Below are 24,055 nucleotides of genomic sequence, written 5' to 3'. Positions count from 1 at the left end.
TGTAACTTTGGAATTTAGAATTTAGAATTGAGAAGTTAGAATTTAGTACCTTAGGATCTTATAAGTTTGTAATGAGAAGTTAGAATTTGGAATCATTGTAATGGAGATTTTAGAACCTCTTGGGATGTAGAACTTGTAATTGCAAATTGAAATTGAAGATAAATAAAATGGAGCTTCTTTGATCTTCTACATTTGACTTCTCTTTTGATGTGCTTGTGAATCCTTGGAAGGGCCCCCATTATCTAGCAAGTACACTTTTGTTTTGGTAAGCTTTTATTTTATGTTTGTTTGTAAATTTCATTAGGTTCATATGTTTGAAATACTAACGAATGACCTTTAGTAAGAAAGTATTAATGTTTCTTTCAATGAATCTGATTTGTTATTTAATGTTTAATTTCATTAGTTTAAATAGTTTGTTGATTAAGATGATTATGAATATTAATGAGCAGTCTCCTATAAGGGAGCTTTAATATTTCTTACACTTGTCACAATGTCTTTAGATTTCATTTTGATTAAATGACTAAATAGGTGTTGGAGATCCCAATGAAAGACCTTCTGTAAGGGAGCTTTGAAATTTCTTCACCTAGCTTAGTTTAGTTTGTCTCTAAGTCCATATGTATTGGATGATCCTCGAAGTTTACTTACTCGGATTGATAGTAAATGAAACTCTAATTTGCATCCGCATTTTAGAACAAACAAGGTGCGTCAAGAACTATATAAGATGCTGGATGTCAGTATTATTGAGTTGGTAGAGGAATCATATTGGGTAAGCCCAATGGTGGTCCAAGAAAAGAAACAGAAAGGCGAAATCCGCATATGCATAGATCTGCGGAAGCTGAATGATGCATATGTACATGACCTGTTTCCAATATTGTTTACTGACAAAGTGTTAGAAAATGTTGTTGGATAGGAAACATATTCGTTCACTGATGGATTTTCGGGATATCATCAAATAAAGATCGCGCTGCAAGATCGAAGCAAAACAACCTTCAAACCAAGTGGGATTGCTTTCAATATACAGTTATGCCATTCAGATTGAAGAACACGCCTGCAATATTTTCTCAGGTAGTGATCACGGCATTCAAAGAGTTTATTCATAAATTCTTGGAGGTATATTTTGACGATTGGACTGTGTTTGGATTACTGAAGCGCCATGTTGTGAGTCTACGCCTTATGCTTGATACATGTCGAAAGTATCAGATTACGCTAAACTTGAAGAAGTGCATATTTTGTGTGCCCTTTGGAATTTTTCTTGGCCATGTTGTATGTAAGCAAGGATTGACGGTGGACCCCACGAAGATCGCTGTAATTGTGAATTTGGAGGCTCCTAGGAATATGAAACAACTGCGCACCACATTGGGACACGTTGGTTATTATAGGAAGTTTATCAAGGCATATGCTTAGATAACCGCGCCGATGGAGAAATTGTTAAAGAAATATGTGATGTTTTGTTGGGACGAATATTGTTAGCGCAACGTGGATATCTTGAAGTAAAAAATGGTGACAACGCCTATTTTGGTGTTCCCAAACTGGAAGAAAGAGTTCCATGTGCATGTAGATGCATTTTGTATTGTGCTAGGAACAATATTAACACAGGTGGGTGAAGGAGAGATTGATCATCAGATAGCTTTCACAAGAAGAAAGTTATCCAAAGCTGAGAAGAATTACTCCACTACAGAGCACGAAGGGTTGGCGATGGCCTAAGGGTTGTAGAAGTTTAGGCATTATTTGTTAGGTGGACACTTTAAAATGTATACAAATCACTCCGCGCTAAAGTACTTGGTCAATAAACCTATGTTGGGAGGAAAGATATGCCGATGGTTACTATTATTCCAAGAGTATGATTTTGAAGTGGTTGTGAAGCCTGGAAGGCTGAATTCAGATCCAGACCATCTATCACGGATTGAAATAGGTGAGGAACCAAGTAGTTTGGAGGAAGGACTCCCAGAGGCGTAGCTCTTTGCAATGCGCGTCACGGATGATCATTTTGTTGATATCATTCAATTTTTAACAACGGGAACAACCCCAAAAGGTTATTCTATTCAATAGAAGGAGTTAGTAGTTCACGCCATGGATTTTTTAGTGATTGTGGGTCATTTGTATAAGATGAGAATGTATGAGATACTGCGAAGGTATGTTCCGGAGTTTGAATGAGGTAGTATCCTAGCTGGAGCCCATGGAGGAGTGGCAGGAGGTCATTATGCAGGGAAAACGACCGCGCAAAATATTTTGTGCACTAGGTTATGGTGGTCGACATTACACAAGGATTCTAAGGCATACTACAAGGCGTGTGATGCTTTCCAAAGGATGGGGAAGCCTTCGCGAAGGGATGAATTTCCTTAAGTATAACTTGGTCTAGTGTAGAGTTAGGTAAAGTGTGTTTCTTCACTATGTACATTTGTAACTTACAATCCGACGACCACGATATGTTCTAGACATGAAGTGATCTGAGGGTTCATTCTCTCCTCGGTATTACTGACACTTGATTCGTGGCTTAACATATGATTACTCCATTATCTCTTTTTAAAGAGCATGGAGGGTCATTTGTAGGGTGACTGTTCATGAGAGAAACTTATGTATTTTTTTTCTTCTATTAATAAATTGTCTGAAGTGGCTGCATTGGCTGAGGCCGTGGACTATTTCCCTCTTTGAGGGTTTTAAACATGTCAAGAATACTGGTGTATTGATCTGTGATTTGTTTGTGAGCAGTGTCATTTGGTTTTCTATCTGAGGAACTTACCTTGTAAATTCCTACATGGTATTAGAGCTATTTGAAGGTCGCATCCATTGGTGATCCAAATCCGAAGCTGGTACAACTGCATTTGACTGTTGTTTCCTCGATCTACTATTTTTGCCTATTTTCGAGTCGAGAGGAATGCTCTATTGTGTTAGGAGCATCTGTTCCAGTGATGAAACCCTTTTGTTTCACGTGAAAAGGTTTCTAGTAGCCCTACCTACGTCATTTTTAAGATCTGGAGGTATACAGTCTTTATTTGCGGTTTTAGTTATTTATATCTTTGTTTATTTTGGTTTATTTATCTCTCTGTTTTTTATTACCGAATCTATACCTTTAATTTTTGCTTATGCTCTTTGCCCTATGACTCTGTGTGATCTGGGAAAACCAAAAACAAAAAGGAAGGATTTTTTTCATGCGTATGTTCTTTTTTGCCACACTTTAGTGTGATCTCGGAATCAGAAACATTGAGGAAAATATTTAGTTTCCGACGAAAGCTAGCTTCAAGCCACAAGGTTTGGTTTTTTTTGTATGTCCGTGTTGGGTTGTGTGGTTTTTTGTTTTGTAGGCAAAAAGAGCTTTTTCAAGTAAGCACACACCCCAAAGCTTCAGTGACTAAGAAAAAAGCCCCTTCCTCTTTTCCAAAAATTACTAACCTTTTAAACTAGCTCACTTGGTCCAAAGTTACTTTATGAGAATAGAGGTCTTGAGTTCAAGTCTTTCTTTTTGTTGAGTTACTCTTTCAAAAAGCACATGTAACTTATGTTTTAAAATTATTTTATGTAAAAGCATTTTCACCCATTATAAAAAGTGAGTCACTTATAATTCTAAAGCCTCTTTATCTTTGTTTTAAGTTACAATTTAGTGGGTAGCTCATAAAGTACCATTGTAAAAGTGACTTTCACTTATTTATAAAAGTGGGTCACATATTTTTTTTTAAGGTGAGCTAATTAAATTAAGTTTGGAAAAGGCGGGAGGGGGGGCGCGGGTGTGGGATTTAAAAAAAAAATATAAAATTATCATTCACTTTCGCACATTCACGTACTTTGTTGGCATCTTCAACAATTTTTCTTCAAAAAGACATAATTTTTTCATTCGGAAGCCGTTTTCAGAGTTGTTTTTTTTAATCGGCTTAATTTTTCGAGATCTTTCCATTGGAACACTTAGTTTCAGCATCTACAACTACATTTTCTGTTAAAATTGAAAGTCCATGCCAAGTTATTTTTGACAAAACCAACTATTTCCAATGGTGGTCCTACATTGTCTATTTACTTAGAAGTAAAGGTCTTTACATAATAGTCTCAGACCAAGAAACTAAACCTAAAGATGAAGATAAGACAACCAAATGGGAAAACACGCAAGATCAAGCACGTGGGTTGATATGGATGTCTATTTCTCCAGACCTTAGATTCCATGTCGCAAAACTTAATACCCCTAATGAAGCAATGAAACAATTCACTAAAGTTTTTGGAATTAAAAATGAAATTAGAGTCCATTAACTCGAAAATGAGTTGCTTACGTTGGACCCCAATAATTTTTCTTCCATTGAATATTTTCTGTCCAAGTTTAAGATCCTTAGACTTTTCTTGGAAGGTGTTAAGCTTAAGAAAAAAGATGGTAGCCTTATCTATTCCATTCTTACTAAGTTGGGACCAGCCTACTCTGTGTTTATTTCCACCTTCCATTCTACTAGAGAAGCCTTTATTTATCAAGGACAAGACTACAAGTCCCCCTCTTTTGATGCTTTTTTGTGATTCTTTAATAAGAGAACAAGAAAAACTCTTACATCTTGGTCTTCTTAATCTTGGAAACTCTTCTAAGGAAGCCTTAGCCGCTCAACAATGACAAAATTCAAAGAATCCTAAGAAGCCATATCCTAAAAAGAATGGTCCTAAACCAAACAAGGGTCCTAAGCAATTTCAGTCTCAAAATGAAAAATCAATTCAACAAAATGATAAGGCAAATAAAAACAAAGGGAAGAAGACTGATACACATTGCAACTTTTGTAATCGAGATGTTCACTTAAAATCCAATTGCTTTAAGAAGATGGAAGCCTTGGAAGCAGCGATGAAGAAGCATAACATCCATTTGGAGCACTCTTTAACTTCAACTTCATCTTCAGGAATAACACTTTCTGCATGTGGTTAAGCATCTTGGGTTGGTTATGCACTAAATATATCTTCTTCCTCTCATTCTCATGAGTGACTCATTGATTTTAGAGCTTCTTATCACATGGCCAAAAAAAAAGCCATGTTTTATTCTTTAAATGATTGTAACACCAAAAATATATATGTTGGTGATGATAGATATCTTAGTGTTGTAGGGACTGGAACTATTCATCTAGATAATGGTCAATTTAATGATGCATTGTGTTCCAACCTTATCCTGCAACCTTCTATCTATATATTAGATAACTCATTTAGGTGAAGGTAAAATCGTTGAATTTTCACTTCACGATGTTGTAATTAAGGACCTAAGATATCCTAGACAGATTTTAACTACTGGCATTACTGATGATTCTACAAGGTTGTATAAATTTAACAACTTTGGGTCGTCAACTCTTCCCTCGGTATTTGTTGCTCATAATGATGAAGTGAGCAAACTTTGGCATGAGTGATTTGGTCACTTAAACTATCACTCCCTTCAAAATCTCTGTAAAGAAAATACGGTGACAGGTCTTCCTATGGTATCTTGCAGAGATGGTGTTTGTTCCAGATGTGTACTCAGAAAACATCACCGGGATAGTTTTGAAAAACGTGCCTCTTGGCACACCTCAACCCCTTTACAGCTTTGCATAGTGATTTATGTGGTCCACTTCTAGTTGTTTCATTTTCTGATTACAAGTATTTCTTAACTTTCATTGATGATTTCTCTAGACGCATTTGGGTATACTTCTTAAAACTCAAGAGTGAAGTATTTAACATGTTCTTGGCCTTTAAGGCCTTTGTTGAGAAACAATCTGGACATCAAATTCTTAAGCTAAGATCTAATAATGGCGAAGAATATGTTAACAACAAATTCATCAACTTTTGCATTAAGCATGGAATTCAAATGCAACATACTGTTCTATATACTCCACAACAAAATGGTGTAGCTAAAAGGAAGAATCACAACTTAAACGAAATGGTTAATTGTATGCTTCAATCTAAAGGGCTTAGTCCTAATTTTTGGGTAGAAGCAATTAACTGTGCAAATTACATATTTAATCACACTCCTACTAAGGTTTTAAAGAATATCACTCCATAAGAAGCATGGAGCTCAATTAAACCAGATGTAAGTCACTTTCGTGTTTTTGGAAGTGAAGTATGGGCCCAGATTCCCAATGAGAAACATAAAGCCTTAGAACCTAAGAGTGAAAAATGTATTTTTGTTGGATATTTTGAAGATGTCAAAGGATATCGACTTATTCCACTTAAGTCCAAAATTTTTATCATTAGAAGACATGTAAAGTTTGCTGAAAATATATCGGCCTACAAGCCTAGTTCGTCGAATGTGCCACCTCTCTCTATCCCTTCTACTTCTGAAAATATTTCTTCTTCAACTGATGACAACGAGGATGAAAATCCTCCCCCACCTTCTCAAGATCCCCCTTTAGCTCCTCAGTTTCCAAAATGGGTCTGTGCTACTCGGGATGCAGCAGGTGCTCTTGTAGGTGATCCTACAAATCAACGACGTACACGTTCTCAATTCGATAGAGCCTCTTGTTTACTGGCTCAAGCTTCAACGAATTATGATCCTGACACCTTTGCAGAAGCTTTAGGCCATCCAGATTGGGACACAACTATGAGTGAAGAATATCATTCATTATTGGAAAATGATACATGGGATCTTGTTCCTCTTCCAAAGGGACGAAAACCTGTTAGATGCAAATGGGTTTACATAACCAAGTTTGGACTAGATGGAAAAATTGATAAACATAAAGCTCGTCTTGTTGTTAAGGGTTTTTCACAAGTTGAAGGCGTCGACTATACTGAAACCTTCTCCCTTGTTACCAAAATGAACTCTATCCGCCTTGTTCTTTCCCTTACTGCCTCTTTCAAATGGGAAGTCCATCAGATGAATGTTAAATCTGCCTTTTTGCATTAGGACTTGCATGAAGAAATCTATATGGAACAACCTCCTGGCTTTATAAAAACAGACTCCAACCTTGTATGTCGGCTTAAGAAATCCCTTTATGGTCTCAAGCAAGCCCCTAGGGCTTGGTATGTCAAAATGGATAGCTTTCTCTTAGATATTGACTTTTCTAGGTGTCATTCTGACAATACTATCTACACCAAGAAAGTGGGTAAGTCTCTTATCATTCTTGTTCTTTATGTTTATGATCTTATCCTTACTAGTAGTGATCCCAACCTTATAAACCATGTGAAGTCCAGCCTTAAAACACAGTTTGAAATGACAGACTTAGGACACTTGCATTATTTTCTTGGTCTTCAATTGTTGCAATCCAAGGAAGGTATTTCCATTTTCCAGTCCAAGTAAGCCTGTGATCTTCTACGCCACTTTCACATGGAAGACTGTAAGCCAACCCCTTCTCCCTTTTAGTCTGGAGCCAGAATTTCAGTCACTTGTATTTCCCCTAAAGTTGATGCTACCTTATACCTTCAACTTGTAGGAAAACTTTTTTATCTGACCTATACTCGTCCCGAACTTTCCTTTGTTGTTGGCCTTATTGCTCGGTTTATGTAAAACCCACATGAAAGTCATTGGAAAACAACTAAAAGAATACTTCGTTATGTTTGAGGTATGGTTCAGTTTGGGATTCATTACAGTGCAGAAGCATCTCCTCTATTGGTTGGTTTCACTGATTTCGATTGGGCTAGTGACCATGATGATCAAAAATCTACTGCAAGTTATGCCTTCACTCTTGGTTCTGGACCTATTACATGGGATTGCAAGAAAAAAAGTGTTATTTATCTTTCTTCAGCAGAAGCAGAGTAGCGTGGTGTCGTAGAATCTAGTAAGGAAGCATTGTGGCTTCGTCAGATCCTGTTAGAGTTTGGATTTTAGCGGCAACATCTGACTACACTTTGGGGTGATAATCAAAGTTCCATTCAGCTATGCAAAGATTTAGTCCAACATTAGTGTAGCAAACACATTGAACTACACATGCACTTCATCAGAAAGCTCATTCATGACCATGTTCTTGAAGTGCAATATTGTTCAACCAATGATCAAGTTGCAGACATCTTTACAAAGGCTCTCACAGAGGAGAAGTTTACTAAACTTCGATTTATGGTCAGATTTTAGGAAGTTGTCACTAAGGGAGGATAGGTTCTAATGCCTCCTTCCTTCTCCTATTGTGTCATATTTGTACATCCTTCAATCCTATCCCATGTTGTTCTTAAGGGGGGGTGTTAAGATATTTCGACACATAGGAAATAGTTAAGTATAACTTGGTCTAGTGTAGAGTTAGGTAAAGTGTGTTTCTTTACTATGTAAATTTGTATCTTACAATCCGAAGATCACGATATGTTCTAGACATGAAGTGATCCGACGGTTCATTCTCTCCTCAGTATTACTGACACTTGATCCATGGCTTGACACTCAATTGGTCCATGATCTCTATTTAAGAGCATGGAGGGTCATTTGTTGGGTGACTGTTCATGAGAGAAGCTTATGCAAATTTTCTTTCTTTTATTAATAAATTGCCTGAAGTGGCTACGTTGGCTGAGGCCGTGCACTGCTTCCCTCTTTGAGAGTTTTAACCACGTTAAGAATACTGGTGTATTGATCTATGATCTGTTTGTGAGCGGTGTCCTTTGGTGTTCTATCTGAGGAACTTACCCTGTATATTCCTACACTAAGGATCAGGGAGCAGCGTGCCCTCACAGTCATAAGTGAGTTCAAGGTGAGTAATGAGCAGATGTTCACGAAGAAAGCTCAGGCACTGAAAGAAAAGGATGAGTTATAGACATGAAGTAAGATCCTAGAGACAACCATAAAACAAACTTGCAAGACAGTTCCAGAATTGAATATCCTGGAGGATGCACACCTACTACAAAAGTAAGAAAATTGGCTGTTGTAGTACGTGCATCAATGGATGAGATTGCCAAGGTTACTTTTGATTTTCAAATGAAGATATCAGAGCTACATCTGAAGTTGCAACCAGCTAATCCACCAGAGGTTTGGGAGCAACGTGGAGCCGCCATCAAGGAGCACATGGCTACTCTGGATAGGGTAGTTAAAGGTTGTGAATTCATTTTTAACCATGCCATGGAGTTATGAGATACTTTGCAGGAGGACCCAAACCTACAACAATTACATATAGAAATCCAGGAGGCCCAATAGAAATATGAAGAAATCATGGTGACTATGCCCAAATTGTTGCCAGTCTAGTTCTTTGCACGCCTACAGGAAGGAAAGCTACTACAAGCACAAGTTCAGGAGTTGCAGCAAAAAGAATCAGTTTTGAAGGCTCGACTTCAACCTTAGATAGAGGAGGCCAGCCAGATTGCTCAGACCATACAGGAGAAGTTGAAAGCATTGCAACAGACTCAAAGGACCATGAGTCTGGTGGGAGAGGGACCAACTATAGAAAATATGGTCAAAGAGGTAAAGAAGGCCGCAATACAAGGCGTTATGGAGCTAGAATTCTTGAAGCAGGATTTCAGTGAGCTCTGTCACAAAGTAGAAAAGCCAGCTGAGTAACTCAAGGGAGAGTCACCATATTTGTGTTGGGGGCCTGTTGGGATAGGTTCCCTAGGGTTAGTTAACCAAATTTTTGGAAAAGTTTTCTAAAATATGTAAAGTCTCCGTGAAATATGGATGCGGAGCATGAAACTAGATAGGAGTTAAAGGGGTTTTAGCTCCTTGTTTGGATAAGTAAATAGGTCGGTTTTGAGACTCACCCATGGTCCATTGACCATGGTAATGTATTGAAGAAAGCTATATATAGTTGAGTCATAGTGAGTCTAAGAGGTAGCTAAGAGAAAGTAAGCTAGGATAGAGATTGATTTTGGGCAAGTTCTAAGGCAGGAAGGGGTCTACTTCCTGTAATTAGGCGAAAGGGGAAGGCTCCTGTAGTTGAGTGCAAATGAGGCCTTGGTAAGTCTGCAACTGAGTGCGCGGACCCCTACAACTGAGTGCACAGGGTACAGAAGTCTGTAATCTAAATGTTGAAGCTTAATAAAGACTGATTTTGAAGAAATATTGTGATTCTGAGTATTATTGTCAATTATTTTTGTGTTATGATCTATCCCTCTATAATATGTTTTCTATGTAAAAATGTATATATGTTGCACGAATCTAATGAATCTATCATATTTATACATGTCTTAAGTAATTATCTGTGTTTGCGGAGTTAAGGGTTAATTATGTTGTGATTTCTGATGAATCAGATAGATCTGCGCAAAGGCAGATCTAGTGTGATTACTTAGTGCGTGAAAGCAGTTAGACTGCTTCTTTAGGGTGTATAAAGTCTGATCGCAGGCCTTCATGAAGGTTCTAGAAGCCATTCCCTTAAAGTTACAGTCTCAGGCCATAGAAGGATACCAAGCTGCGCGAAGGTGGATCTGAGCTATAACCACTTATCGCATTTTCTCTAGATTTAGAAACCTGGTTCTAGCATCCCCCACTGCTTCGGATGAGACTGCAGCTTGAACTATGCAGGTTGTTGCGGAAAGGGCCAGCAATTAGGGTTTTTTTGGTTGGCGCAAACAACTCTGAACCTAGGTTAGGCCCCCTTAATCCAACACCAACCCCTCCAAGTATTGTGGGGTTAGAAGGGCATGAGACATGCAAACACACAAGAATTACCTTATGTCAGTCTAGACGGATCATGCTTGGTTTACAATATATGGGTTAACATGGGTGATGGATTTTAGGGATGTAAGGGGAACCTACTCTCTCTCTCTCTCTCTCACATGTGTCTGTCCTATAAATATGCATTTTTATATGCATTGTTTTCCAAAATTTTCAAACATTTCAAACTAAGTCATTTTTGGTAACTTATAAAATAGTACTTTTAAGACCTTTTTTATAATAAATCTGTTGGCATTATGATGCATGTGTTGTACTTGATGGAAACCCACTCATAGAAGAGCAACTCACTTACATATAACTAGATGAATCTACAGAAGAGATATCAAATGCAGGACAACTCAAAGGAATCAGATGATAGTTCTAAGTGTGACAAGTTAGCTTTGCCATCAAGTCCAAAGGGGGAGATTGTTGGCATTATGAGACAAGTGTTGTCCTTGATGGCAAATCACATAGATAACAGATCATAGTGCAGCAAGTCAGCGGCAAAGAATTGATGATCAGCCTACAAAGAATGAAGAAGAAGAGTATATATGCAGGCTCAGAGTATATACGCAGGTTCACTATATACCAAGTAGGGTATACACGCAGGTTATACGTAGGTTCACTATGTACCAAGTCGCGTATATAAACAGGTTTGCTATATACCAAGTAGGGTATACACGCACGTTATACATGCAGGTTCATATATACAAAGGAGCGTATACACGCGGGATCTCTAATCAAAAGTCACGTATGTGTATGCACGAAATTTCATGCACGGAAAAGCGCGTACATGTGGGAAAGATTATTTTTGGGTCCGTGGTATTTAGACCTATGGTTTTGGTCCTTGGTATTGCGTCCGAAGTGTTGAACCCAGGTATTGGGTCCCTAGTATTGGTTCTCAATGGTTTTGGACCATGGTATTGAGTAAGGCCTAAGAATATAAAAGGAGAGGAAGATCATTAGGCAAAGGTATTGAAAAAGTCTTGAATATCTGATGAAGGATGAGATCCAGTATGTAGGAAATGGGTTTATGATGCATTGCTTGATCTGAGCTAAGGAGGGATCTCATCGGTTGATCGAGAACAAGATCTAAGCATAGATCGGGATCAAATGGTTTGAAATGAACTATCTCTATATGGTTGATTATGCTTATTCAAGATCTGTATTCTGACGCATATAATGTTCTGAACTGGGTATAATTTAAGTTTGAAATAGCTGCAAGTCATGATTGAATATTTATAGATCTGTACGCGGGTTGGATTTGGTGAAAGTGCGTATGTACGCAGGTTTGGTTCATTGTAGTAGCGTATACCATTTGAGCTATGATGTTTGAAGTTACAGGTGGTTCTGGTTGTTGATGAGTTCTGATGACAGTTTAATGGTGTCAGTATTCTGCATATCCAGTTTGGTTGATTGTGTTTAGCTTCAGTATTGATGGATGAGAACTAATATTGGATCAAGATCATAATGACTCATGGACTAGATCTGGTTGCTAACACACATATTATCCTTGTATATGTAATAATCTGGATATGTCTGAAGTCAGGAAGTGCATCAAGTTATAAGTAAGTAATTGATGACATATACGCTGGTTCACCTTGGTGAAGTTGCGTATACATGTTGGTTCAACACTTCCAAGTAGCGTATGCACTCTGATGCATGATTTTGATGATACAGTTGGTTCTGAATATTGTTTCAGAGTTCTGTTGTCTGCTCTGTGTTTTGGTGACTGTGTTGTTGATAGGGTTTCAGTGATTCAGAGATTGATGATGCTAGTATTGATTGATTTTGTGCTTCAATGATATTGATGGCTCTAGTATGAAAATTGGATGAAACGTGGCCTTCAGATTATGGTATTGTGCTTCAGGAGTATCCAGTATGAAAATTTATGAAACATGGTACCTGGAGGAAGAAAGAGAAGGTTGTAGCCTTCTGTAGGTCGGCACCTACGTACTAGTACATCAGCTAGTACAAGAGCTAAGGGGGTGGTAGCTCCCTTCTAGTAGCAGCTGGAAAATGAGTAAAGATTGGAGCATTTCAATAGGCCAGCACCTACGTACTAGTAAATGGATCGGCTAGTACAAGAGCAAAGGGGGTTGTAGCTTCCTTCCAGGAGAGTCTGGAGAACAAGAGAAGGTTGTAGCCTTCTGCAGGTAGAAGCCTATGTACTGGTATAAGTCTGCACCAGTACAGAACTATTGTAAAAGAAGTTTCTTATTAAAAAGAAGATTGAGACGACTTGCAGCAGGTGGTTTTCACCCAGATTGGGTTTCCACCTTACATCATGGTGTTCATGTGTGCTTCTTATGTGTGATGATCTGTTCTATTTTACTGCTTCTGTTTACTGTTCATATGGTTAATAATGTTTTGATGCACTCATTAAAGATCAACTAACTGAATCATAAGTATTCTGGATATACGCTAGTTGCATTAGACACAGTTGCGTATACACGCGGGTTCACTTAACTGAAGTAGCATATATGTATCTAAGTATGGAAATGAAAAAGCTTTATTGATTTGATAATACTGATTCACCCCCCCCCCCCCTCAGTATTATTTCCAACAAAATCTACCACAGTCAGCAGTTAATAATTTCACAAGACAAATTGAACATTTCCTCTGGCATTGCAAAAGTCTGTGATCATAATGCACAATCAATTCTACAAATATTAAATATTCACTAGGAAGAGTAGAATAGAAATTTTTTTATTAAGTTTCCACAAGGTCAAATGGTCAATGGGTCAGAGAGGTTACATTTTTAGGAGGCTATGTCTCTACCAAAAATTTAAAAAGCGATATATGTAGAAGAGGGTAAGGAAAATTGTACCTCAAAGATTTTTTCTTGAAATACATCACTTGAAATGTTGTTTTCTTGATGCAATCTAACAATTAATCATTCCAAAAAGGTAGAAGAAAACATAAGAGGATCATCCTTCGAGTTGGAATAAGAAACCCAATATTAAGGGTTGATCTTTTAGCCAATTATACTAGACACCATAGGAAACATTGTAGAGCAACAATGTGACATTTTGAATGTCTCTTATAGAATTAATTCACCATTTTTCTTCTTTCAAATGTTAATAAATGATAGTATGAACTGAATACTTCAAAGAAAATGGAAGCATTTTATAATGCTCCACACTTGAACTACCAACATACTGCTATTAGGAAGCAACCATAGCATTGTACTATGCACTTTCAATTTCAATTGATCTATTTTTGTAATTTATCTGCCCACTTGGAGCTTATAGGTTTGATGGACTATAAAACAACTTAATTGATTTGAAGTAAATTTTTCTAGACAAGAATTTCTATCATTAATTTTCTGGTTATGCACTACAACAAAACCAATGATTTGCGCCAGATTTTAGTGCATTTTTTTTGTAATTGTGATGAGCAACCTGACGCTAAATCTGGCTCTATTGTACATTTTTTAAAGCGTCTTTTTTCACGCTAGATTTTGCATCATTTTTCACACCAAACTATGCATCATTTTTTGCGTCAAATTTTGAACCAAGATTTGCATCTTATTTTATGACAGGTTTTGCTTCTAGTTTTGTGTCATTTTTTGCATCTATTTTTCATCATCTTTTGCTTCCTATTTTGTGTCATTCTTTGCTTCCATTTTTGTGCCATCATTTGCATCAAGTTTACACCGTATTTTACATCCAATTTAACGTCTTTTTCTCCATTCATTTTGTGTCAGTTTTTGCATCTAGTCTTACCCCAGGTTTTGCATCTAGTCTTACACTAGTTTTTGCTTCTATTTTTGCACCAGCTTTGGTGCCTATCTTTGCACCATGTGTTGAATTTGATTTAGCACCAAATTTTGCATCCATTTTTGCATCTTTTTTTAGACCATTTTTTATGTCCACTTTTACGTTTGATTTGTCTCCATTTTTCCCATCCCATTTTGCACCATATTTTGCGTCATTTGTTGCATCCAATTTTGCATCGTTTTTAACACCATTTCTTGCATCCAAATTTGTATTTATATTTGCATATTATATTGAGTCATGTGTTGTGTCCACCTTTGCATATTATTTTGTGTCTAATGGTACATTCAATTTAGAGCCATTTTTTACGTCTACTTTTGTATTTGTTTTTGCACCAAGTTTTGCATCCAATTTTGAGCTACTTTTATGCCCATTTTTGCACCATTTTTTGTGTCTACTTATGTGTTCAATGTTGCACGATTATTTACACCCACTTTTTCATCCAATTTTGCATTTTTTTGGCATCTAGTTTTACATCATTTTCACCATCCAAATTTGCATCTTTTTTTGTCTCATTTGTGTCCACATTTGCATATAATTTTGTGTCTAAGTTTGAGCCTAAATTTGCATTTGATTATGCATCATTTTTTACATCCAATATGGCATCCTTAGTTTCACTTTTTTTCAGCCCCATTTTGCATCTTGTTTTATGTCTTTTCTTACATCTTTTTGTTTGTTTGTTTGTTTTTTTTTTTTTTTTTGCACCCAAGTTTGCATCCCAAATTTACACCATTATTTGCATCATCATTTGGCATCTTAATTTGTAACATTTTTTTGCTTCTTTTTAGTAGTCAACTTTGCATCTTATTTTACATCTAGTTGTTTGTCTTTTTTTGCATCTCATTTGGTGTCCATTTATGTGTCCTTGTTTTTTCCCAATTTGATATCCTTTTGTATGCCATGTTTTGTTCCCTTCTTTGTGTCAACTATTGCACAATTTTTCACTTCTAGTTTAAAACACTTTGTATGTCATTGTTTGCATTTTGTATTAATTCCTAGTTTAACATCCAATTTTACTTTCAATTTTGCATCCATGGTTACATCCGCATTTGACTTCTTATGTAGAGTATATTTTTCTTTACATATATGACCCCCTTTATAGATTCATTTTACTAATTTCAATTGCATATTGAAATATATCATAGTTTCTAAATATCATTAAAGAAGAGATCACAATTCAAAATCGTTTGTAAAGAAATTTAAGGGAAATTGACAACATCCATCCAAAAAAATAACAATGTCATCATATACAATGATTCATTGACAATTTTCAACACATGTATAAAATAGCAACATAATACTAATAAGATCAGTATCATTTTTAATCAAAACAACTAAAATTCAAATATGATTAACAGATCAAAATATTTCATGAATATCATTATTCTACGATAAATTAACAACATATCTCCAAAGATGGTAATATCACCATACATTATAATTCTCTATCAAAATAATGATGACATTTTCCAATATATAAATAAAATAAAAATATAATAATGATAATATCATCATCATCTTTAATCAAATCAAACTCATCGTATGATTACAAAATCAAAATGTTTCATTGATATAGGGTAAATTCACAATACCCATCTAAACATAACAATGTCATTCTACACAATAATTTATTCATAAAAAACAATGCATGTACATGCCTAGCTACCACCACCGAGATCATCCTCATGATCATCTTCACCATCCTCATTAGTGTCATCCACATCATCACCAACACCACAACTATCATCATCATCTCCTCCTTCACCACCATCATCCTCATCCCCATCCTCATCATCTCCTGATATATGTTGAGCATGGTTTGGATCATCATCGTGATCATCGTCTTGGCAATCATTACCTATAGCATTCTAACAAAAAAAATCAATATTACATGTTAGTATTAATTACATAACACAACGCATGTTTTTGTTATACAATGCTAACTATAAAATGAGGTAAGATATAATATCTAATAGTACTAAAAAATAAAATGAAAATACGGTTCAAAAGTATATTGGAAATCCAACTAAGATTACATACCATAGAGTCCATCCAAACAAAAAATTCAACCCATCTCTTTTTGTTAGGTCCCTATAATACTAGTGATTACCCCATTACTGTTGTAGTTGTATTCCTTATTAATATTGTTGCGCCTCTATTGTCCCTATATTTTTATTACTGTACCCCATAGAATCCCTCTATTGTTATTCTTGTGGCTTTATATTATTATTGTTAGGTCGGTTGGGTTATATTGTCACTCCTTAGACTCCTATATATGGAAATGAGGTTTTGTCATTTGAATCATCGAAGAATTGTTCATTTGTGTAATTTAAAGGAGGTTTCCCCCTTAAAGAGGCTTAATTCTAAGGTGTTCAACTATCTTTTCTATCTTTTTGTGAGTTGGTTTCATAACATTTGGTATCAGAGCTTTGGATTCTAGGGTTTCGCTGCTCCAAATAGGTCATTGTGTCATTTTCGCTATAACTTTTTTCTGCGACGTTTCAAAAGCGAAAAAAAACCCATTTGAGAAGAAATCGCACTGAACCTGGGGTCCGAATTTCAGAGCTTTTCGCGCTATATTTGCAGAGATATGATCTGAGGAAGTTGGTCTTTTTGCAGACTCCTGAATTACATTCCAAACAAGTGACCTAGGAAAAATCATCATAAGTTTCTCTCTGAGCATCGGATTGAAGTTTCATAAGAAACTACAGAAAGATGACAGACTGTAGTTTTTTGTATATGTTTTTCAGAGCCAAAAGTCAAAACAGGGACACGTGGTCTGTCGTACAAGTTCGCTCTACTGAAGTAGTCTATAATCAGGTCATTGTGGGAGATTTGGCATAACTCTTCCTTGGAGAATCCAATTTGGATCAGACTGGTGGCATTGGAAAGAGGACACAGAGGGCTACTGCAGGTCACAATTTTAGAACTAGATGATCTGAAATTATAGAGATACATCAGAGGCAATATCAAGCTCCTTCAAAGTGAAAAAGGTGTGTAGATTTTTTTAAATTTTTTCTTAAGCTTGGTTTGAAAAATTATTTTGAAGAATTCAAAAGGCATAGTAGAGCATTATTATCGGTAATTGATGCCTCGAGGAAAGAAAATGCAAACACCTAGTAAGCAACCTAAAAGCGCTAGCATGACTCATGAAAAAGAGAAAGAAATGCTGCATGATATATCAAAATTACAAGACCAAGTGCAACAAATGTCACTCTCACAAAAGCTAACAGAAGCTAAGATAAATGGCGTGGAATCTAAGATAAAGGGTGTGGAAGCTAAGATGAATGGCATGGAAGCTAAGATGGGCGATTTGAAGACAGATTTGAAGACAGACATGGAAGAATTGAAGATAGATATGAATAAGTTGCTACAAGAAATGGTCACTAATGGTGAAATGGTAGTAAAGGAAACTCATGATGAGAACAAAAGAAATGTTAATCATGACTTTATTGTTGGATCGAAGACTCACCATATTCAAAAAATTGATATGAGGAAGTTTGATGGCAAGGACCCCGCAACATGGATATTATAAATGGAGAAATTTTTCGATCTCAATAATGTGCAAAACACACAAAAGGTATGTATTGCAACTTTATATTTGGAACAAAATCAATTTGTATGGTATCAATGGCTTTGCTCTTGTAAACAAATTATCACTTGGGCAATTTTTACGGAAGAATTGACAGCACATTATGAGGACACAAAAAGCAACTCTTTTTTTAGCCAATTGATAAGCCTTAAACAAAAGGGTTCAATAACGGAGCACATTGAGGAGTTCCAAAAATTGAACATAAGAGTAAAAAATATTCCAGAGGAGCACAGGATTGATGTGTTCATAGGGACTTTAAAGGATAATATCCAACATGATGTTCACCTTTGGGAACCTGATTCATTAGAAAATGTATTCAGGTTAGCAAGAAAAATGGAAAGCAAAATTATGGCAACCAGGAAACATACTAGTCACAACTATAAAGATGGAAGTGTTGTTACCCCTAGCCTTCCACAACCTATAAGTTTGACACCACAACAATTGGAAGAAAAAAGAGCAAAAGGGCTTTGTTACAGTTGTGACAACAAATACACTAAAGGTCATAAGTGTGTCGAGAAGAAATTATTCTACATAGATTGTGAAGAGGAAGAAGAAAAGGAGCAAGAAAAGTCAAAAGAAGAGGATATACTTTAGGAATAAAGCCTAGATAAAGAAGAAATAAATCCGACCATATCTTGTAAGCATTGGCTGGAATTACCACTCCTCAAACCATCAAGATAAAAGGACAAATCAGGAAGAAAAAGGTAATAATGTTGATTGATTAAGGAAGTACCCACAATTTTATTCATTGTAAGGTAGCAAAAGAATTGAATTGCTTCCTATATCCAACACCAAAGTGTCAAGTGATGGTTGCAAATGGAGGAACGATAAATTGCTCTAGAAAGTGCCATAATATCAAGTTATCCATGGGAGAATACGTATTAATGAGCCCAATGCTTTCCATTCCAATTAACATCTAGTTTGATTTTTTAATCACTATTTCCAATTAACTTCTAGTTTGATTTTTTAATCACTTCTAACTATTGGAAGGAGGTATCTCCCCCTTTTGAGGGATCATTTGTAAACTTTCTCCAAAAACAACTTCCTTTCCATCCCTCATTTCATAAGAGGGAACCAATATAATACATGGGCACTTTTTCTTGGGAGCTTGGTGACCTTTTCCCCTTGGCATCCCACTCTTCCTCATTTGCGGAAGGTCACCATGTGTTTGATTGAGTGGTTTGTTTTTGTCACTTAACACTAACTAGATTAAATGAACACTAATTACTTTCATTTTCATTCTCTTTTTTGCTTTCATTTCAAGCATTGTAGTTCATATGCTCTAAACTTCACATGCAAAATAATTAGATGAGTCTTGTGAACGATTTTAATTTATTTTGAGTATTCCATTTTCTTATAGTTTGTATCCTGCTCTATTGCAATTCCAAATCCATTTGCTTATTTGCGTAAGTTTCTCTTGTTCCTTTTCTTAAAGGCATCATTTATTTATTGAGGCATTTTTATCACTAGTTTGGAAATTGCAAATCCTTTCATCTCCTTTTGAGCAATTAGTAGATTTGAATTTTTTTGCATTTAGAGGAAATTAACCTCTAGCTTAACTGGTTTTATAGTTTTGTAGGGCTCCTCTTCACCCATTTCTTTTCCAAGCTTGGAAACGGTAAACACTTGACTTGCTAAATTAGTTTGGGCATGCCCAATGTTGGATCTAATTGCGAGTGGGTTGACTTGAAAAATTAGTTGGATACTCATTAATGAAGCTAAGCTTCCCCATGTTGGATCTCCTTGCAACCATCCTTATCTTTTCTTGGATAAAGTTTTGGATCCTCCACCCTCAGCTCAGTTAAGAACCCTAAAGAACCATCCGACAACCATGCCTAATGGGAGGCAAAAGGTTCCAAGGTATTTTCCAATGTTAAAGGATACAATAACTATCTCAGATAATCACAAATTTATTCTGCTAGAAGTGGCTAGCTTGGCCTCTTTCATATTGTCTTTTGATAACCTTTTTTGCAGGTATCAAGTGTCTCCTAAAGCTGATTTGTCTCTCCTATTTTGTACTGATATTGGGCAACAAGGAACTTGTTTCTTGTCATATTTCCTCTACCTAAGAAAGTTGATTTTCGTTGCATTTGAGTGGCCAAATTTGCCTTTTTTTGGATTGATATTTGGAAGTTGTACTAGAAGACCTAAAACTTCATTTTGAGATGATTTTGGGGCAGCTTTTAAAAGGGAAAGAACATTTGTGGATTTGGACAACAAGGACAAGCAAACTCTTTAACTATTAGACCCTTTCATTGTACATTCCAGAGTGGTTCTACATTCCAAGGATTCTTCATGGATTCCCTATTTTGTAACTCATTTAGACTTCTCTTCTCATCCATAAAGGAATTTCTAAGTTTTGTTGGGTTTTGATCTTATCATTGAGTGAAAGATCAAACCAAATTTTGTAACTATTTCCAATTAACATCTAGTTTGATTTTTTAATCACTTCTAACTATTGGAAGGAGGTATCTCTCCCTTTTGAGAGATCATTTGTAAACTTCCTCCAAAAACAACTTCCTTTCCATCCCTCATTTCATAAGAGGGAACCAATATAATACAGAGGCACTTGTTCTTGGGAGCTTGGTGACCTTTTCCCCTTGGCATCCCACTCTTCCTCATTTGCGGAAGGTCTCCATGTGATTGATTAAGTGGTTTGTTTTTGTCACTTAACACTAAGTATATTAAATGAACACTAATTAATTTCATTTTCATTCTCTTTTTTTCTTTCATTTCATGCATTATAGTTCATATGCTCTAAAATTCACATGCAAAATACTTAGATGAGTCTTGTGAACCATTTTAATTTATTTTGAGCATTCCATTTTCTTATAGTTTGTATCTTGCTCTATTTCAATTCCAAATCCATTTTCTTATTTGTGTAAGTTGCTCTTGTTCCTTTTCTTAAAGGCATCATTTATTTATTGAGGCATCTTTATCACTAGTTTAGAAATTGAAAATCCTTTCATCTCCTTTTGAGAAATTAGTAGATTTGATTTTTTTTGCACTTAGAGGAAATTAACCTCTAGCTTAACTGGTTGTATAGTTTTATAGGGCTCCTCTTCACCCATTTCTTTTCCAAGCTTGGAAACGGTAAACACTGGACTTGCTAAATTAGTTTGGGCATGCCCAATGTTGGATCTACTTGCGAGTGGGTTGACTTGAAAAATTAGTTGGATGCTCTTTAATGAAGCTAAGCTTCTCCATGTTGGATCTTCTTGCAACCATCCTTATCTTTTCCTGGATAAAGTTTTGGATCCTCCACCCTTAGTTCAGTTAAGAACACTAAAGAGCCAATCGGCAACTATGTCTAATGGGAGGCAAAAGGTTCCAAGGTATTTTCCAATGATAAAGGATATAATAATTGTCTCAGATAATCACAAATTTCTTCTGATAGAAGTGGCTATCTAACAGAATGTCTGCAACTCCTCTGCCCTAGGATAAAATAATGCTAACCTAGCAATAGAATGTTAGGGCTTATAATAATCCATTCATTAAGAATATTGAAAAATAACTCTATGCACAGAAAGTTTAGGGGATTCCATCAGTTGTTCACATAATGTGTATAAACAACACGGACAATGTCAATATTGGTGAGGGTAAGTTCAGATGGATTAACTAATCTTTGTGCTGCATCTTTCTAAGCCACGCAGATTTGTCCCATTGCCTCCCCGACCCATGCACTTTCCTTCTCTCCTGCCAATGATAGCTTCAATCTACAGATGATCTAGTATTGCTGGCCCTTTTTCGTTCCCACCGCGTCTTTTTCTGTTTCTGGTTATCCTCCCAAGTCCCCTCCTTCCGCCTTTTTTCCTATTCCAAATCGAGGTTTCCCCGGAGCGAATGATCTATGGTCAGCATATTGAAGATGGGAGCGAGATCCATAGGTTCCAGCGCTGGCCCTTTTTCGTTCCCATCGTGTATTTTTCCGGTTATCCTCCCAATTCCCCTCCTTCCGCCTTTTTTCCTATTCAAAATTTGGGTTTTCTGGAGCGAATCAGGGTTTTCTGGCGTGAATGATATATGATCAGTGCATCGAACATGGGAGTGAGATCCATAGGTTCCAGCACTGCCCCTTTTTCATTCCCACCGTGTCTTTTTTGGGTTATCCTCCCAATTTCCCTCCTTCCGCCTTTTTTCCTATTCGAAATCGGGGTTTTCTAGAGCGAATCGGGGTTTTCTGGGGTGAATGATCTATGTTCAACGCATTGAACATGGGAATGAGGGCCATAGGTTCTAGCGTAGTTAGGGCAAGCCAAAAAAATAAATAACCTATTTATTGGCCATGTATATTTATTTCTTGAAATTACAATAATCTCTAGTAAATACATAAATAAATGTATATACATATTCATCATCTCCAATTAACAACTACACATTAAGCAAGTTCATGCACTCCTATATGGATAAACATGCTTATTATATTTCATGAGTTTCATCAAAGATTTAGCATATTATTCATCAAATTTGGATATTCATCATCTCCAATTAACAAATATACATTAAGCAAGTTCATGCACTCTTATATCGATAACATGCTTATTATTTTTCATGAATTTCATTAAAGATTTAACATATTATTCATCAACTTTGGATTGGGCGAGGATGAATTCTAGTATATTGCCAAGTGTATGTTTTTTTTTTTCAATTGTAGTTTTTATTTTCATGATTAATTTGGTTGTAGTTTTTACTTCCACGATTAATTTAGTCTAAGTTATCTAGGTAGTCATTAATAATCTATTCGGTGCTATGTGGGGGTTTTACTTTTCAACAAATCTGAAGTATCTATGTTGCATTGGGATCTAGTGACCTTGTTGAAAAACCCTAGCAAACATCTTTGAAACCATCTACTACCACTAGTTGAACTTGAGATTTCCCAAAAATTGAAAGGAACAAATAAGGGTTGCTTTGCCAATCCACTCATAACCTAATCCACTTTGGTGATGAAGGGAAACCAACTATAAGATATCAAACACCTTCCCTCATGCACAGTGTGCATAGAGGCTCTACCCCTGTAAAGGTTTGAACATGTGTTGTTTACATTGTAATGCCCATAGTTGTACCATTTATACTTTACTCCTGTCTCTTTGGGAGGAATAGATCACTTAGGCATCATTTTAGGATTTATTGATTTATGCAATAATTATTTTAGTCAGTATTGACTTAGGTTGGAAATGCCATAGTGTTTTTTTTCCAATAAGAAAAAAATATCATTTGTGTATTAATATTAATGATAAGGTGTAATTTAGAGCATCTAACATATATTAAATATGCTTCACATGTATGACATGGTAGTATAATATGTTCAACATCTAATGCTCGGTAAATATCGAAATCTCCATAGGATTCAAACAATTTCGTGAGAATCTAGTACCGCTATGTTCCTAATGTACATTCAAACTAGATAAGCAACTTGATATCCACGTTAAAAACTAGTATCCAAAATTCAATAGATATGACCCTAATAATCAGAAGTGTAGATCTGCATGAAAAGTTAAGACTTCAACTCAGGTTCAATCATTATCATAAGAGTGTCACAAAACTGGTGGAGAATTTCATAACTAAAAACGCAAATAGCTAACATGAAAATTAGAATGGTTAAAATAATGGAATAAGAAATAAGACTATAACAATTCCATAGATGACTTTAATAAAAATTGTTATCATTGTTGTGTATTGCAGGTGCTAGGAGAGGCCATGGAAACAAATGAATTTATTTCCAATGAAGACACACAACATGATTTAGGGCATCAGGTACTTAAATATTACATTAATTTATGAAATATAATAAAATGAAATTTAGTTTCTGATCCTTGTTTTCCTAAACCTAGTAATTTATATAGTTTATTATTCAAACTTGAAAAAAAATAATGCATGTCGTTGATTATTTTAGGTGGAAAATGTGTTTGCAACAAATACAAAGTTGAACCCTTTTACTATAAAAACAACAAAAATATGTACACAAGGGTGGACCCCATACTGTTAAAGCACATCACATGAGAAAGTGGGTGGAAGAAGATATGATAATTGAGTCTGCAAATACAATAGAAATTGGTGGCAATGAACAAGAAGTTAGTCATGATGATAATACATGGAATGAATACTTTGATACAATTGTTATACTTTGTGGGTGTTATAAATAAGTTCAGCTATAAATTAATGGACAATATAAGTACAATATATAGTATAATCTCTAACCTTGGAAAAAAT

The 24,055-nt window shown here is 35.9% G+C and overlaps 1 protein-coding gene across 1 annotated transcript in view; it reads left to right on the top strand.

The window, feature by feature from the left end:
• Nucleotides 1-23,613, top strand: part of LOC149203443 (uncharacterized) — a 47,745-nt gene extending 24,132 nt beyond the window's left edge. Inside the window, exon 2 of the mRNA XM_089403437.1 lies at nt 23,528-23,613. The gene's annotated coding sequence lies outside the window, so the exon portion shown is untranslated. The remainder of the gene's footprint in view (nt 1-23,527) is intronic.
• The last annotated feature ends 442 nt before the right edge of the window (nt 23,614-24,055 follow it).

This window comes from Pinus tabuliformis, chromosome 2_1 (assembly GCF_031772625.1).
Source record: "Pinus tabuliformis cultivar Carrire ecotype Pingquan chromosome 2_1, CPIR1, whole genome shotgun sequence".
NCBI lineage: Eukaryota > Viridiplantae > Streptophyta > Pinopsida > Pinales > Pinaceae > Pinus > Pinus tabuliformis.
This window is presented reverse-complemented; position numbering and strand designations above follow the sequence as displayed.